The sequence below is a fragment of the Mytilus galloprovincialis genome, chromosome 1, assembly GCF_965363235.1.
Source record: "Mytilus galloprovincialis chromosome 1, xbMytGall1.hap1.1, whole genome shotgun sequence".
NCBI classification, from domain to species: Eukaryota; Metazoa; Mollusca; class Bivalvia; order Mytilida; family Mytilidae; genus Mytilus; species Mytilus galloprovincialis.
This window is the reverse complement of record NC_134838.1, coordinates 29,214,221-29,233,426: the sequence shown is the minus strand read 5'-3', so window position 1 is coordinate 29,233,426 and position 19,206 is coordinate 29,214,221. Positions and strand designations below refer to the sequence as shown.

Genomic DNA, 19,206 nt, shown 5'->3' with positions numbered 1-19,206 from the left:
GGAAGCTGTGTAGCTGTGGTCTACTTCAGAAAAAAACAAAGTGTGTTTTACGGCTTAGTTTATTGTTTTTTATATAGGTTCAAAGATTTAATCCGTCAGTCTTATTACCTTACAGTCTACCTTACACTTATAGAAAAGTTCATAAAAAATGTTCTACGGCAATACTTGTGACTGCACTAGGTGCAAGGGAAGCTGGGTAGCTGAGGTGTACTGGAGAAGAAACCCAAGGTGTTCTTCCGCACAGTTTTTTTGGAACGTAGGTCCAAATTTAGGAACAGACGCCCAACCCCGCTACCTTACAGAAAAGTTAAAAAATATTGTACGGCAATACTTTTGTCCGCACTAGGTGCAAAGGAAGGCCGGGTAACTGTGGTTTACTTGAGAAAAAACACAGGATGTTCTTCGGCTTAGGTTTATTTTTTTGAAAGAAAGTGCAAAATTGATGTCGGACACCCTACCCCATCACCTAACAGAAAAATTAATAAAAAAAATATTGACGTACAATAATTGTCCGCAATAGGCACAAAGGGAAACTGTGTAGCTGTGGTCTACTTCAGAAAAAAACACAGTGTGTTTTTCGGCTTAGTTTATTGTTTTTTATGTAGGTTCAAAGATTTAGTCCGTCAGTCTTATTACCTTACAGTCTACCTTACACTTACAGAAAAGTTAATAAAAAATGTTCTACGGCAATAATTGTGTCTGCACTAGGTGCAAAGGGAAGCTGGGTAGCTGAGGTGTACTGGAGAAGAAACCCAAGGTGTTCTTCGGCACAGTTTTTTTTTTGGAACATAGTTCCAAATTTAGGAACAGACACCCTACCCCATCACCTAACAGAAAAATTAATAAAAAAAATATTGACGTCAAATAATTCACCGCAATAGGCACAAAGGGAAGCTGTGTAGCTGTGGTCTACTTCAGAAAAAACACAGTGTGTTTTACGGCTTAGTTTATTGTTTTTTATGTAGGTTTAAAGATTTAGTCCGTCAGTCTTATTATCTTTCAGTCTACCTTACACTTACAGAAAAGTTAATAAAAAATGTTCTACGGCAATACTTGTGTCTGCACTAGGTGCAAAGGGAAGCTGGGTAGCTGAGGTGTACTGGAGAAGAAACCCAAGGTGTTCTTCGGCACAGTTTTTTTTTTTTGGAACGTAGGTCCAAATTAAGGAACAGACACCCAACCCCGCTACCTTACAGAAAAGTTAATAAAAAATATTGTACGGCAATACTTTTGTCCGCACTAGGTGCAAAGGAAGGTCGTGTAACTGTGGTTTACTTGAGAATAAACACAGGGTGTTCTTCGGCTTAGTTTATTTTTTTGAAAGAAAGTGCAAAATTGATGTCGGACACCCTACCCCATCACCTAACAGAAAAATTAATAAAAAAAATATTGACGTCAAATAATTCACTGCAATAGGCACAAAAGGAAGCTTTGTAGCTGTGGTCTACTTCAGAAAAAACACAGTGTGTTTTACGGCTTAGTTTATTGTTTTTTATGTAGGTTCAAAGATTTAGTCCGTCAGTCTTATTACCTTACAGTCTATCTTACACTTACAGAAAAGTTAATAAAAAATGTTCTACGGCAATACTTGTGTCTGCACTAGGTGCAAAGGGAAGCTGGGTAGCTGAGGTGTACTGGAGAAGAAACCCAAGGTGTTCTTCGGCACAGTTTTTTTTTTTTGGAACGTAGGTCCAAATTTAGGAACAGACACCCAAACCCCGCTACCTTACAGAAAAGTTAATAAAAAATATTGTACGGCAATACTTTTGTCCGCACTAGGTGCTAAGGAAGGTCGGGTAACTGTGGTTTACTTGAGAATAAACACAGGGTGTTCTTCGGCTTAGTTTCTTTTTTGAAAGAAAGTGCAAAATTGATGTCGGACACCCTACCCCATCACCTAACAGAAAAATTAATAAAAAAAATATTGACGTGAAATAATTGTGCGCAATAGGCACAAATGGAAGCTGTGTAGCTGTGGTCTACTTCAGAAAAAAACAAAGTGTGTTTTACGGCTTAGTTTATTGTTTTTTATATAGGTTCAAAGATTTAATCCGTCAGTCTTATTACCTTACAGTCTACCTTACACTTATAGAAAAGTTCATAAAAAATGTTCTACGGCAATACTTGTGTCTGCACTAGGTGCAAGGGAAGCTGGGTAGCTGAGGTGTACTGGAGAAGAAACCCAAGGTGTTCTTCCGCACAGTTTTTTTGGAACGTAGGTCCAAATTTAGGAACAGACGCCCAACCCCGCTACCTTACAGAAAAGTTAAAAAATATTGTACGGCAATACTTTTGTCCGCACTAGGTGCAAAGGAAGGCCGGGTAACTGTGGTTTACTTGAGAAAAAACACAGGATGTTCTTCGGCTTAGGTTTATTTTTTTGAAAGAAAGTGCAAAATTGATGTCGGACACCCTACCCCATCACCTAACAGAAAAATTAATAAAAAAAATATTGACGTCAAATAATTGTCCGCAATAGGCACAAAGGGAAACTGTGTAGCTGTGGTCTACTTCAGAAAAAAACACAGTGTGTTTTTCGGCTTAGTTTATTGTTTTTTATGTAGGTTCAAAGATTTAGTCCGTCAGTCTTATTACCTTACAGTCTACCTTACACTTACAGAAAAGTTAATAAAAAATGTTCTACGGCAATATTTGTGTCTGCACTAGGTGCAAAGGGAAGCTGGGTAGCTGAGGTGTACTGGAGAAGAAACCCAAGGTGTTCTTCGGCACAGTTTTTTTTTTGGAACATAGTTCCAAATTTAGGAACAGACACCCAACCCCGCTACCTTACAGAAAAGTTAATAAAAAATATTGTACGGCAATACTTTTGTCCGCACTTGGTGCAAAGGAAGGTCGGGTAACTGTGGTTTACTTGAGAATAAACACAGGGTGTTCTTCGGCTTAGTTTCTTTTTTTGAAAGAAAGTGCAAAATTGATGTCGGACATCCTACCCCATCACCTAACAGAAAAATTAATAAAAAAAATATTGACGTCAAATAATTGTCCGCAATAGGCACAAAGGGAAGCTGTGTAGCTGTGGTCTACTTCAGAAAAAAAACACAGTGTGTTTTACGGCTTAGTTTATTGTTTTTTATGTAGGTTCAAAGATTTAGCCCGTCAGTCTTATTACCTTAAAGTCTACCTTACACTTACAGAAAAGTTAATAAAAAATGTTCTACGGGAATACTTGTGTCTGCACTAGGTGCAAAGGGAAGCTGGGTAGCTGAGGTGTACTGGAGAAGAAACCCAAGGTGTTCTTCCGCACAGTTTTTTTGGAACGTAGGTCCAAATTTAGGAACATACACCCAACCCCGCTACCTTACAGAAAAGTTGATAAAAAATATTGTACGGCAATACTTTTGTCCGCACTAGGTGCAAAGGGAAGCTGGGTAGCTGAGGTGTACTGGAGAAGAAACCCAAGGTGTTCTTCGGCACAGTTTTTTTTTTGGAACGTAGGTCCAAATTTAGGAACAGACACCCAACCCCGTTACCTTACAGAAAAGTTAATAAAAAATATTGTACGGCAATACTTTTGTTCCCACTAGGTGCAAAGGAAGGTCGGGTAGCTGCGGTTTACTTGAGAAAAACACAGGATGTTCTTCGGCTTAGTTTCTTTTTTTGAAAGAAAGTGCAAAATTGATGTCGGACACCCTACCCCATCACCTAACAGAAAAATTAATAAATAAAATATTGACGTCAAATAATTGTCCGCAATAGGCACAAAGGGAAGCTGTGTAGCTGTGGTCTACTTCAGAAAAAACACAGTGTGTTTTACGGCTTAGTTTATTGTTTTTTATGTAGGTTCAAAGATTTAGTCCGTCAGTCTTATTACCTTACAGTCTACCTTACACTTACAGAAAAGTTAATAAAAAATGTTCTACGGCAATACTTGTGTCTGCACTAGGTGCAAAGGGAAGCTGGGTAGCTGAGGTGTACTGGAGAAGAAACCCAAGGTGTTCTTCCGCACATTCCATTACCTAACAGAAAAATTGATTTTTGGAACGTAGGTCCAAATTTAGGAACAGACACCCAACCCCGCTACTTTACAGAAAAGTTAATAAAAAATATTGTTTGGCAATACTTTTGTCCGCACTAGGTGCAAAGGAAGGCCGGGTAACTGTGGTTTACTTGAGAAAAAACACAGGATGTTCTTCGGCTTAGTTTATTTTTTTGAAAGAAAGTGCAAAATTGATGTCGGACACCCTACCCCATCACCTAACAGAAAAATTAATAAAAAAAATATTGACGTCAAATAATTGTCCGCAATAGGCACAAAGGGAAGCTGTGTAGCTGTGGTCTACTTCAGAAAAAACACAGTGTGTTTTACGGCTTAGTTTATTGTTTTTTATGTAGGTTCAAAGATTTAGTCCGTCAGTCTTATTACCTTACAATCTACCTTACACTTACAGAAAAGTTAATAAAAAATGTTCTACGGCAATACTTGTGTCTGCACTAGGTGCAAAGGGAAGATGGGTAGCTGAGGTGTACTGGAGAAGAAACCCAAGGTGTTCTTCGGCACAGTTTTTTTTTGGAACGTAGGTCCAAATTTAGGAACAGACACCCAACCCCGCTACCTTACAGAAAAGTTAATAAAAAATATTGTACGGCAATACTTTTGTCCGCACTAGGTGCAAAGGAAGGTCGGGTAACTGTGGCTTACTTGAGAATAAACACAGGGTGTTCTTCGGCTTAGTTTATTTTTTTTAAAGAAAGTGCAAAATTGATGTCGGACACCCTACCCTATCACCTAACAGAAAAATTAATTAAAAAAATATTGACGTCAAATAATTGTCCGCAATAGGAACAAATGGAAGCTGTGTAGCTGTGATCTACTTCAGAAAAAAACACAGTGTGTTTTACCTCTTAGTTTATTGTTTTTTATGTAGGTTCAAAGATTTAATCCGTCAGTCTTATTACCTTACAGTCTACCTTACACTTACAGAAAAGTTCATAAAAAATGTTCTACGGCAATACTTGTGTCTGCACTAGGTGCAAGGGAAGCTGGGTAGCTGAGGTGTACTGGAGAAGAAACCCAAGGTGTTCTTCCGCACAGTTTTTTTGGAACGTAGGTCCAAATTTAGGAACAGACACCCAACCCCGCTACCTTACAGAAAAGTTAATAAAAAATATTGTACGGCAATACTTTTGTCCGCACTAGGTGCAAAGGAAGGTCGGGTAGCTGTGGTTTACTTGAGAAAAACACAGGATGTTCTTCGGCTTAGTTTATGTTTTTGAAAGAAAGTGCAAAATTGATGTCGGACACCCTACCCCATCACCTAACAGAAAAATTAATAAAAAAATATTAACGTCAAATAATTGTCCGCAATAGGCACAAAGGGAAGCTGTGTAGCTGTGGTCTACTTCTGAAAAAAACAGTGTGTTTTACGGCTTAGTTTATTGTTTTTTATGTAGGTACAAAGATTTAGTCCGTCAGTTTTATTACCTTACAGTCTACCTTACACTTACAGAAAAGTTAATAAAAAATGTTCTACGGCAATACTTGTGTCTACACTAGGTGCAAAGGGAAGCTGGGTAGCTGCGGTATACTGGAAAAGAAACCCAAGGTGTTCTTCCGCACAGTTTTTTTGGAACGTAGGTCCAAATTTAGGAACAGACACCCAACCCCGCTACCTTACAGAAAAGTTAATAAAAAATATTGTACGGCAATGCTTTTGTCCGCACTAGGTGCAAAGGAAGGCCGGGTAACTGTGGTTTACTTGAGAAAAAACACAGGATGTTCTTCGGCTTAGTTTATGTTTTTGAAAGAAAGTGCAAAATTGATGTCGGACACCCTACCCCATCACCCTACAGAAAAATTAATAAAAAAAATATTGACGTCAAATAATTGTCCGCAATAGGCACAAAGGGAAGCTGTGTAGCTGTGATCTACTTCAGAAAAAACACAGTGTGTTTTACGGCTTAGTTTATTGTTTTTTATGTAGGTACAAAGATTTAGTCCGTCAGTCTTATTACCTTACAGTCTACCTTACACTTACAGAAAAGTTAATAAAAAATGTTCTACGGCAATACTTGTGTCTGCACTAGGTGCAAAGGGAAGTGGGTAGCTGAGGTGTACTGGAGAAGAAACGCAAGTTGTTGTTCGGCACAGTTTTTTTTAAAGTAGGTCCAAATTTAGGGCAGACACCCAACCCCGCTACCTTACAGAAAAGTTAATATAAAAAATATTGTACGGCAATACGTCTGTCTGCACTAGGTGCAAAGAAAGGTTGAGAAATAATATAGGGTGTTCTTCGGCTTAGTTTATTCTTTTTAAAAGAAAGTACAAAGTTGGGGCCGGACACCCTACCCCATTACTTTACAGGAAAAAAATTATAAAACATGTTTTATGTCAAATCATTGTCCACAATAGGCGCAAAGGGGAGCTGGGTAGATGTGGTCTACTTGAGAAAAAAACACAGTGTGTTCTTCGTCTTAATTTCTTGTTTTTCACGTAGGTTCAAGGATTGAGTCGGACAGTCTTCTCACCTTAAAGTGTTCCATGCAGAAAAGTTAATAAAAAATGTTCTACGGCAAAACTTGTGTCTGCACTAGGTGCAAAGGGAAGCTGGGTAGCTGGGGTATACATGAGAAGAAACCCTAGGTGTTCTTCAGCACATTTTTTTTTTGGAACGTAGGTCCAAATTTAAGAACAGACACCCAACCCTGCTACCTTACAGAAAAGTTAATAAAAAATATTGTACGGCAATACTTTTGTCTGCACTAGGTGCAAAGGAAGGCAGGGTAGCTGTGGTTTACTTGAGAAAAAAACACAGTGTGTTCTTCGGCTTAATTTATTGTTTTTCATTTAGGTTCAAGGATTGAGTCGGACAGTCTTCTCACCTTAAAGTCTTCCATGCAGAAAAGTTAATAAAAAATGTTCTACGTCAAAACTTGTGTCTGTTTTTGAACACCCTACCCCACCTTTACACAAAAGTTAATAAAATAATGTTCTTCGGCAATGTCTGCACTAGGTATAAAGGGAAAAAGGGTTACTGTGGTCTAAATGGAAAACATACAGGGTGGTTTTCGGATTCTTTTTTTTAAGTAGGTCCAAAGTTGGTCGGACATCTTTTACAGAAAAATTAATAAAAAAAGGTTCTACGGTAATCATTTTGTCCGATTAAATGCAAAGAGAGGCTGGGTAGCTGCGGTCTACCTGAGAATAAAAATCCGGGGTGTTGTTTTGTGTTCTGTTTTAAGTAGGTCCAAAGTTGGGGTTGGACACCCTTTCCAATTCTTACAGAAAAGTGTTAAACACAATGTTAAACTGCCATACTTTTCACAGCACAAGGTGCAAATTACAGAAAAGTTATTAAATAAATATCCTTCGGCAATGCTTTTGTCCGCAACAGATGTAAAGGGAAGCTGGTTAACTGAGGTATACTTGAAAAAATGCAATGGTGTTCAACGGTTTAGTTTTTTTTTTTTTTTTGTAAAGTAGGTCCAAAGTTGGGACAGGACATCGCTCCCAACTCTTACAGAAAAGTTACTAAAAATATTCTTTGGCAATTTTTTTGTCCGTACATGGTTGAAAATAAATCTAGGTAGCTAAAGTCTACTTGAATAAAATCAAGGGTGTTTTACGGCTTATTTTGTTTTTAAAGTAGGTCCAAAGTTGTGACCGGATATCGTTCCCACATGTTACAAAAAAATGTTCTACGGCAACTCTTTTGTCTCACTAGGTGCAGAGAGAAGCTAGGTTGCTGAGGTCTGTCTGAGAAAAAGTTCAGGATGTTCTTCGGCTTAGTTTTTTTCCAAGTATGTCTAACGTAGGGGTCTGACACCCTCTCCAACCCTTACAGAAAAGTTAATAAACAAATGTTCTTCGGCAATTCATCTGTCTGCACGATGCGCAAAAGGGAAGTAAGGTAGATGAGGTGTACCTGAGAAAACAAATCCAGGGTATTGTTTGATTTTTTTTTTATTATTATTAAACTAGATCCAGAGTTAGGGTCGAACATCCTACCCCACCTTACAGAAAAGTTAATAAAAAAGTTCTACGGCAAGACTGTTGTTCGTACTAGATGAAAAGGGAAGCTTCGTAGCTATCTACTTGACAAAAAATCCAGGGTTTTGTTATGCTTAAAGTTGTTTTTTTTAAGTAGGTCCAAACCTTGTAAAAGTCGCCGAAAGTTTTTGTTCTTCTGTTTAAAGATTATTCCACAAGTTGAGAAATTCTCCTGAAATTAATAATAAAAAAATAGTCAATAATTGAATAATAAATAAATGAAGTACTATAGGTAATCAATGTACAACAGAAGACCGTGTATATTTACGCCAAAAAATGGCATTTTTAACAGAAAAAAATGAATATAGCAAATTGCTCTTCACACTTTAAACATAAGGCAAAACTCTTTTGAAGTGACTTTTGAAAAATCATTTTCTTAATGATATTTAAAATTTGTTATCTATATGGAATTTTTTTTTTTTTTGATTTCACGAGGATATTAAAAAAAGATAAAATTTCAACAGTTTGAATACATCAAATGATTTGCAGATGCTTGTTTTAGAAAGGAAAAATAATATAAGTTCATTTCAGAAGAAAAATTGGTTTGCTGACATTAAGTATTTTGTAATTTGACTTAAAAGGTTGAAAAATGAAAAAATGCATGTTTCATTTTGAATTGAAATTATTTCGCAATATAAAAATTTAAAAGGATGATCAAAACTGCATAATTTTTTTTAATTTTTAATGAGTAGATCTAGAATGAAATGAAATTTGTTTTAATATATGTGTTTTAAATATTCAAATTGTCGACAGTATTTTAAAACATCTTGAAGAACTTGTTAATTATGTATACGTGTGCACTATGTGTGTATCACCTAATTTTGAACATGAGAAATATACTAAAAGGTACAATTATGACCAAAAAGATGTGAATTTTTATTAATTAGTTTACCCGCAGAACACACGACTGAATACCTACACGTGTCTGGAACAGGACAATTATCCTTAAATGTGTATGATAACATTCGGGCTTCATGCAGCTGACCCCTTAACATGTGTACGTATGCATTGAAAATAGAAGTTACACACAAGTCCAATATTTAGAAAACAATTAATTCAATTGACAACACATAAACAAGACTAACAAAAGACGGAGGCTCCTGACTTGGACATACATATGTATTGTTAGACCATCTAACACCTCTAAACAATGAAGAATAAACATAGACACGAAATCACGCACAGTAAAACTCAGAGTCAGATATCTTATTGGCCCAAAACCACAATTAATGATCCCGCTTTTCGTTGTCTACGAATATAGTTCCCTTTAATAATAGTGTATTTTGTCTTTATTTTTTTCTTTCCCTTCCTCAGATTTCTTAGTTTTTCTGGGGTGGAAATGATAGAAGAGAGCTTAAATAAAACTTTTGGATTTTTCATTTTAACTGATGTTTATATGGAAATAGTGATTAGGCCAGGTACAAAAACGGTATAATTACACTTTTCGGAACATCTCTTGAATTGCCTAAGGGGTATGGATATGTATTTACCAAATGTGTATGATGTATACTTGATATTTTTGTTTTGACGTACTGTGCATTACACACACACACACAAAACAAAAAAAAATAGATTTGTTTTTAATGCGACAAAACGTTATAAAGAAATGATAAAGGAATTGATTGTGGTTTCGGGCCTAATATATTTCAAAACTAAGCTAAATGACAATGATACATACATACATTAACAACGGACTACTATCAATTACTGAAATGCCCGTTCCAGACATAAATTTATCTGATTGAAAGATAATGTCTTCATCAACTGAATTTCTAGCATAATCTCTCTCATTCGGGGTTTTTGTATGATATCATCATAAAATATGTGAAAAGAACATAAACCGTTGTATGCCAACAACTTGTTTTATAATAAATTTGTTTATTTACAATGCAAAAACCATATGTCATTGAGTAAATAAATATTCATACTAAAATATGCCATTCTTATGGACAGTATCGTAACTGTATCCCTTTTGAATAAGCCTGTTTGGTTAGGTTTTGAGGTGAATGCCGACATATTTGTGTTTTGTATAGAATATTACCGTTACAGAATAAGATTTGATGTGTAGATCTGAACATATAACATGTCTGTGTGTTGATTTGTATTTTTTTCTAGCGAATGGTGTCATTGTACCGTTGATACCATTGAGTGAATGTAATGACTAGTTTGCGATACAGAAAACCATGGTGTAATATATTTTAGTAATACAGAGATTGATGTCGTTAAAATCAAATACATATACTACATTACTTGTTCTGACATCGAACTCGGACTTCTTTTGAAATGAGCATTACTGTGCGCATTGATGTGTGTTTGTTGACTAGAGGTTTATTAAAGATTCATTGGTGGCCTTTGGCTGTTGTCTGCACTTTGGTCGAATTGCTGTCTCTTTTGCGCATTACCTATTTCTATTCTCAATGTTATCATATATATAATATATAAATACTACTCATGTTCGGAATAAGTTTTCTTTTTTCAATTTATAATGTCAAAATATAAAATATAAAATGCTCCATATTGGAGCATTTTTCATTTTTCAATATTTGATGTCAAATTGAAAAATGCTCCACATTGGAGCATTTTTCATTTTCAATATGTAAAGTCAAATCAAAAAATGCTTAAGGTCAGCAATTTTAATATATACTTTTTACAATGAAATTAAAATATATTTTTTTCTTAAACAAGCATATACAAATGTTTTATTTATATAAACTGTTGAAAAATTAACTCATTTTAACACAAACTTATTTTTTTTTAAATATCCTCATGAAATCAAAATGTGTAATCTCACGAATATTACAAATTTCAAATCGCATTCAAGAAAAGATTTTTATGAGTTGATGTCAAAAGATGATTGTTACATATTTCCAAACAATGAACTTAAAAAATTGCAGAGTAATTTGCAAAATGTATTTTCAAAATAGCAAATGTTTGACGTCAATGCACAGAATAAAGAACACTTTATAAGTGTACACTTAGTTTGTTTAAGTTCATTTAGATTTTTTTACAAAAATAATCAGTAATCTTGAACTCAGATATATTTGATTGAATGCGTTTACGACTAATTGTCTGAACTATGAACTTACCATTTTACTTTTCTACATTGGTTAGAGGTATAGGGGGAGGGTTGAGATCTCACAAACATGTTTAACCCCGCCGCATTTTTGCGCCTGTCCCAAGTCAGAAGCCTCTGCCCTTTGTTAGTCTTGTATGATTTTAATTTTAGTTTCTTGTGTACAATTTGGAAATTAGTATGGCGTTCATTATCACTGGACTAGTATATATTTGTTTAGGGGCCAGCTGAAGGACGCCTCCGGGTGCGGAAATTTCTCGCTACATTGAAGACCTGTTGGTGACCCTCTGCTGTTGTTTTTTGTTTAGTCGGGTTGTTGTCTCTTTGACACATTCCCCATTTCCATTCTCAATTTTATGATGTTTGTTGAAAGCGTCTTTTGATAAAAGTCTTTACTTATTCTTTTTTATTATACTTTGTCACTTGTTTCGACTTTTTAAAGACTCTCCTTGCAGTAGAAGAAAAAAAATCAATTCATTTGTAATTGCTTTTGGATAAGACCGTTTTGCGTGCATACCTTTTTTATTTGGTTTTCAGCAAAATTAAACCACATTTAATAGTGCCGTTATATTAGATAGAATGCATGTACAGTTGATAATCTTGATCTTGATATATTACTTTTTTCTAACAGTCAATCGAATTTACCTGTTTATAAAAGTCGCCAAACTTTTTCTTCTGATGTTGTGCGATTATTCCACAAGTTTGGAAATCCTCCTAAAATTAATAATAAAAAGAGTCAATAATTGAACATTAATGAAGTTAGTAATTTATGTACAATAGAAAATAGTGACCATACCAAACCAATGAACACCAACTGTCATATTCCTGACTTGGTACAGGCATTTTCTTTCTATAAAAAATGGTTGATTAAATTGCTTTTAAAGCTTGTTAAACCTCTCCTTTGTATGACTGTCGTATTAAAATCCATTATATTGACAACTATTTGTGAACAAAACAAACAGGCAAAACAGGTAAAAAATGTCAAAAATAGAGGCACAGCAGTCAACATTGTGTTATTATCTTAATCCCTATAAAACAAACAAATATATTAACAAACATTTACCATTGCACAATAATACAATGATGGGATGTATAAGTACAAAGCCACATTATATATAAGAAAGAAACACAAAAAGGCATATAGACAAACAACAGACATATAGACAAAAAGTTATATAGACATATATGTTTTCGAATGCGTTTAAGACTAATTGTCTGAAAAATGACCCTACCATTGTTATGTTCATTGAAATAATTTTGTTATAACCGTGCTTATATATTTTTGTGCATACTTTTCCTCTAGTTTCAACTTTTTATAGACTCTCCTTGCAAAAGAAAACGTCATTTTATTCAGAATTGTTTATAGGAAAGACAATTTTACGTGCCTACTTTTTTCATATTTTTTTAAGCAATAGTGAACTACATTCAATAGTGCCGTTATATTAGGTAGAATAAATGTACAGTTGATTATCTTGATATTGATGTATAGTTTATTCTAGCAGTCATTCGAATAAACCTTTTGTAAATGTCTCCAAATGTTTTGACCCTGATGTTGTTAGATCATTCCATAAGTTTGGAAATGCTCCTGAAATTAATAATAGGAAATAGTGAAAGATTGCATATTAATGAAGATAGTAATCAAAGTACAATAGAAAATAATGACCATATCAAACCAATCAACATCAACTGTCATAATCATGACTTAGTACATGCATTTTCTTTTATAAAAACTGGTGGATTAAACCTGGTTTTAAAGCTAGGTAAACCTCTCACTTGTATGATTGTCTTATAAAAAATTTAACAAAACAAACAGACATAATAAGTAAAAATGTTAAAAATAGAGGCACAGCAGTGAACATTGTGTTATTATGTTAATCTCTATAAAACAAACAATAAAAGTCGCCAAAAGTTTTGATTCTTATGTTGTAAGGGTATTCCATAAGTTTGGACATTCTACTGAAATTAATAATAGAAAAAAAGTCAATAATTGAATATCAATGCAGATAGTAATCATTATACAATGGAAAACAGTATACACTAACTTTGTATCAGTTCATTTATATTTTTTTACCAAAAAATAATCAGTAACCTCGAATGCAGATATAAACGTTCGCATGCGTTTACGACCAATTGTCTGAAATATAAAGTTTCCATTGTTATGTTTATTGAAAGCATCTTTTCATAAAAGTGCTTATTTATTTTGGTGTATACCTTGTAACTAGTTTCGACTGTTTAAAACCTCTCCTTGAAAAGGAAAAAAACATCACTTTATTAGCATTTGCTTTTGGATAAGACTGTTTTACGAGCCTTTTTTTTAGGTAAATTTTTCAGCAAAAGTAGACGACATTCAATAGTGCCGTTATGTTAGGAAGAATAAATCTACAATTGATTATCTTGATTTCGACGATTTTCTTTTTTCTGACAGTCATTCGAATATACCTGTTTAAAAACTCGCCAAAAGTTTTGCTTCTGATGTTGTGAGATTATTCTACAAGTTTGAAAATTCTCCTGAAATTAAGAACAAAACGAGTCAATAATTGAATATTAATGAAGTAAGTTAGTAATGAACAATTGAAATACTAAATTTGTTCATCTATATTTTTTTACAAAAATAGTCAGCAACCTCGAATGCAGATATATGTGTTCGAATGCGTTTACGACTTCTTGTCTGAAAAATCAAATCATGATTGATATGTTCATTGAAAGAATCTTTTTACAAAAGTGCTTATCTAGTGTTTGGCAAACCTTATCATCAGTTTCGACTTATTAAAGACTCTCCTTGCAAAAGAAAAACGTCATTTTATTAGCATTTACTTTAGGATAAGATTGTTTTACGTGTCTACTTTTTTAGTTATTTTTTTCAGCAAAAGTAAAGCACATTCAATAGTGCCGTTATATTACGTAGAATGTATGTACAGTTGATTCTTATTCATATTTCGCCTTTAGGTCTCAAGAAATGAATAAGCTTAACTTCTCTATGAGGCGTAATGTAATATCTATGTTTAAACAAACAAATCATAACCACCAGACCAGAGATGGCCAGTGACCTTGACCCTAGTATATACGCACCTGTTCCAAACAGTGAACACAACACTTTACTTGAATTCTGTTTAGTTATTTTATTGTTTATTTAAATTGAGGAAGTTGGAAAGTTACTTTAATTATAGTTATCTTGTCTTTGATGCAAGAAATAACAATGTCTTGTCTACGATGTATGACAAGTGTTGATGGAAATGAATTAAACATTTTTTTGTCTACGATGTATGACAAGTTTATTCATTTAAGTCATCATCATCATCATCATCATCATCATCATCATCATCATCATCATCATCATCATCATCATCATCATCATCATCATCATCATCATCATCATCATCATCATCATCATCATCATCATCATCATCATCATCATCTCTCCAAAATAACCTTGCTTCATTCTCCTGCGTTGTGTCGGCAATGATTACATTTTACACCACTGATAAAACAGTTTCTGACAGAATATAAAAACAATTTATAAATTGCATAAGGCCGAATCGCAATTTTAGATCTATCATTATCATTTATGCTTTGCGATAAACCTCCACATTATATATGCACTTTATAATGTAAAAACAATTGATTGATTGTGTTGAATACCACTTTAGCACTTTTGCTCAATCTAGGCTATTCATTTTTATTGGTGGACGCGAGTATAAAGGAACTATGTATTGAGAGGTTACAAACTATAAGGTTAAGGGAGGGACGGGGAAGGGGTGAGCGAGAATGATATTTCAGAAAAAGACAGGACGAGTTTTGGGTAAAAAAAGTCAGTATGAGCAACTTTGCCAAACAAAAAGGCTGAATAACAATTCATGTAAAAAAAGTCAGGATAACTTATAAAAAAAGGACCGAATAGAGTTAACAATTAAAATGAAGAACTGATTACAAAAAGAAAAATGCAACACATACTTTTTCTTGGGTACTTGATGTCGCAGCTGCTTAACCTTACCACAAGTGGATCGCAAGTGCAAATATTATTAGTCGCTCATTCTAGAGAGGGGAATGGTATCCCCCATTGGTAATGCTGGTTTGTCATTTTGAATATTCCAAATAATTTAGAAAAGTGGGTAGAACATTTTACCAAAAAAGTTATAAAGAGAAAGAAATTACTCCAGACGGGATGAAAAGGAATTTTCTGTCCTTCCAATGCAGGATATCATTCGGAACAAAATAAAACGTTAGCAAGCCAGTCATAAGGCTGGCTGGTGAAAATGAATATTCAGAATTAAAAAAATCAGCCGTCAAAAATACCTCCCAATCATGATTTTCAAATCGATACCAGTTCTCACTTTGGACTGATAACAAGTTAAATCTGAATATGTATATGCGGGTAGGAAGTTTGTATTTATATTTGTAACATTATCAATGACGAAGAACAAACAAAGAATATAAGTGAAATAAAAAAATGATAAAGGTTCACAATATACATTCATTAGGACAGACCTAGTATGTTAATATTTTGTATAATAAACTTTCACTTGCAAATGCAAAATGAGAACTACAGAAGGTAACTGGTCCGGAATCCAAAAAGAAGGGGATGTTGCCTATAACACTTAAGCGACGTTTGGAGTACGACATGTAAAAAGCGTATGCATTAACCATATAATGGTTGCTCCAAAAGTTGGCCCGAACACACATGAATCCGCTTCTGTCATTTGCGATAATACACCACAGGTGAAATGCAAATTACTTGAGGATTATTATCAAGTAGTTTGAAAATCCAGCTTGTCACATTTCAAATTATCTGAAGAAATGCAGTTCTCAATTTGATCCTTCATAAACTTGAGCATGCATGACAAGCATAAAAAGAATAATAGTGCATTTGCTCCAGCATGTCGTTATAAAATATGAAACGCATCGCGGTATTACAAAAAAAATCACTTAGTTTTTCCGGCAGCCGATCCAATTTGATTAAAAAGGGCAGGTGTAAGAGCTATACTAAACCACTTCATTTTTGTACAGGTGGAAAGGCCACAGTTCTTTTTTTTTAATTGCTTTGCCTAGTTTTATAGCGTTTGAATAAAGGAATCTTCATAGCAATTTTCAAGTAAAATAAGTTATTTTGATTTCAGGAAGCCAAAAACCAGGACGATCCGATGTCATCGTGCACTAGCTTCTTTGATATTTATGGGAAATGTGACACTGTTTATCTATGTTTTTTATGAATACAAGTTTGGGAGGAAATCCATGATAGACCCTTTTACCCCTGTTTTCGCCTTTGACGTACATTTTGGCCTTTATACAGAGAAAATCAACTTTGAGTTCAATATGAATTTTGCTGTGTATAAAGATTGGAATTTTCTTGAAAAGCCCTTAACGTCCCTGCGCAAACGCAAAACTGCAAAGAAGCGTACTATTAATATCAACTACCATATTCCTGACTTCGTACGCGACACTTTAAGAAAAGTGTGATATGGATTTTAAAACCCCTGTATTGCAATGCTGAAAATACCGCTAAAATGACAACATTACGTGTGTTGCAATCTTATACCGTATTCACACCAAACGTCATGTATAGCAGTTAGGGAACAACCATTTGACTTCAAAAAAGGGGGAGGGGAATGGATCCTTCCTAGAAAAATATTCTGATCCCCAATTTGATAAACAAAATAAATCTGAATCCAGAGCTTCCCCATACATTATAGTGTCAAATATGGAAAAAAATATTTGAATGCTAGCATCGATAAAAAATGAATAAAAATGTTTGCGCGAAAAAAAAATCCCACTCAGACCCTCCCGCCCTCCTTTTTGAAATGAAGTCGTTGCTCCTTTATGAACGCCATTTTGATGATTTGCAGTAGTTTGAATGTACTAAAGATGTATCGGTAACGCATTAGAAAACGTAGGCTGCGTCATTGTCATCTTACAGACGAAGAAAAAGGATTGAGATGATCACTACATTCCTATCTTTTATGTTTGTTTCTTTTTCTGTTGTTGGTATTTGTTCTCCTATGAGTCTTTGGCAAAAGGAGGGGATAACGTTTTTTCTATATATTTCTAAGTGTATTTTAACGGATCTGAGAAACTAGACAAACAAAACAATTTACCTCACACTTTTTTTAGTAATGCATTTATGAGTGAATCGTTGTTTGAGTAAGACCAATGGCAAATATTTCAGTGTATGTCCAGTCAATTCGGGAAGAACTTTTCAAATGAATTATTTGTTCTGAAATGATGATGCTTTGAGTCTTGATAAGGGGTTAATAAAGCTACGTTATGTGTTTTATTAACACCAAAAAATAAAGTTAATACAAATGTTTCTGTAAAGAACTTTATTATTATTTGTTATAAATATCAATTTTTATTAAAAAATCGTTTCTTCTTTAAATACATATGGCAAAATTGATGTTCTAAATGCCTAGTTTAACTACACAAGGCCTACATTGACTAGTGTTTGCATGTAGGCAAAACATGATGTAAACTACATGTAAACATTGAGATGGGAATGTAATTTTGTTTAGTTAATTACATGTGAGACACTAACACCACACCGAGTGGTAAATTTGAAATTGAAACTTCAAAATGTTAACAGACGCCAGCATGAATCCGTTGGCTGTTTTTGTTTTGTTTCAGACAGGGCGATGGATTTGTTCCAATTGATGAAAACACAATCCTATCGTCATTTCTTGGATAATGATTTACTGAAAAAGAATGATCCCCCGGTTTGTACTTACATGCATGACAAAACAGATATAACACCCGGGTGTCGCATATGCATCAGGATTATCTCATCCTAATGGAGCACATGAAAGCTGTCCGTTTCATGACGGGATAATTGTTTTTCTCTTTACGTGTTCTATATCATGTATATTATTTGTTGTGTACTGTTTAATGTCTTGCTATCATGTTTTTTCTACGACGGCATTGTCATGATTTCAAATTATTTGAAGTTTCTTTTACTGTGCTGTTTGGGTGTTGCCCTTTGTTCATGGTTTGACAAGAACCCATAGTTGCTTGCTTCCACTTCGTTCTGACTATTGTAGATAGTGTTTCTCATTGACAATTATTCCATATCACATACTAAAATATTGCTTACTGTTTCTTATGATTATTTAAAGATTCTTTGGTGTATACAGCATGTACATTATCTGAGCCTAATGATGACGTGATTTGGAAATTGAATGAAAAAACGCAATTTTTCAAGACCATGAACAACAAAAAGAAACAAAAAATACATTATCAGGTAAAACATCATTTAATCCATTAATTACCTAACCCAGTCTCTGATCGGGATTATATAACATCCTATGTCTTAGATTTGCTTATATTACAATGATCTGACAAGATATCGTTGTATTTCTCTTTTGGTACTTAACATATCCGCCAAAAAGTCAGTAAAATGTAGAATATAAAAAAATACCGAAGTCGAAGGAAAATTCAAAACGAAAAAGTCCTTCATCAAATGGCAAACTCATCCAGTATAATCAATAAAAAAGCAAAAAACCCCGAAAGGTATTTAAATAGAAATCGCTTTCATATCATAATAAGAAAATGTCGGACAGAGGCTGTATTTTTATCAGATTGCATGAATTAAACCCTTTCAAACACAAAAAGTTAAATTCCGAAAAACGGAATGAAAGACAGTCTTTTTTTCTTTTCCATCAATCTGCTGTGTTTGCAGTTAAGATATTATAATCGATGATAAGTTGCAAATGAATTGATTTCATCAAATGTATTGGAGAATAAAAGTACAAGATACAACTTTTGTATCCTTATTATGTAAAACTGTTTGATGACATTTGAATTGAACAAGCGTCTATAAAATATTGTCAAACATGAAACATATCCACTGTGGTATTAATCTCGTTAAAGAATTGTTAATATAATGCACTTTGATATTCTTTTTATGTTCAGTCGTCGTTAATGTATTCAGAATAAGATATGCATGGCACTATGTAACGTCTCCAAAACCATTAATATTATTTTGATTATATTCCCTTTTTGAATAACTTAACATTTTTTCGGTCGGCAGAGCTTTTCCTTCGTAAGTGAACTAACAGCGAGTTTGGCGTTTTTAGGTGTCTTCCACAACCACACATAACACCTTCCACAGGAAAATTAGCAGGTAACCACTTTGTGAACG

At 34.2% G+C, this 19,206-nt stretch overlaps 2 protein-coding genes and 1 long non-coding RNA gene across 6 annotated transcripts in view; 1 reads left to right on the top strand and 2 right to left on the bottom strand.

The window, feature by feature from the left end:
• LOC143071140 (uncharacterized) overlaps positions 1-19,206 on the top strand; it is a 433,270-nt gene that overhangs the window by 137,519 nt on the left and 276,545 nt on the right. The gene's annotated exons all lie outside the window — the stretch shown is intronic.
• Positions 1-19,206, bottom strand: part of LOC143071129 (uncharacterized) — a 350,370-nt gene that overhangs the window by 209,769 nt on the left and 121,395 nt on the right. The window lies entirely within an intron of this gene.
• LOC143073661 (uncharacterized) lies at positions 8,007-14,582 on the bottom strand. 2 transcript variants are annotated; one of them, XR_012977572.1, is made up of 5 exons: positions 14,511-14,582; positions 13,521-13,589; positions 12,598-12,666; positions 11,727-11,795; positions 8,007-8,180 (listed from the first exon to the last, which is right to left on the bottom strand). It is a non-coding gene; the product is annotated as an uncharacterized LOC143073661 (long non-coding RNA). The 2 variants fall into 2 exon arrangements; XR_012977567.1 differs by lacking the exon at positions 14,511-14,582 and having other exon boundaries at positions 13,521-14,488.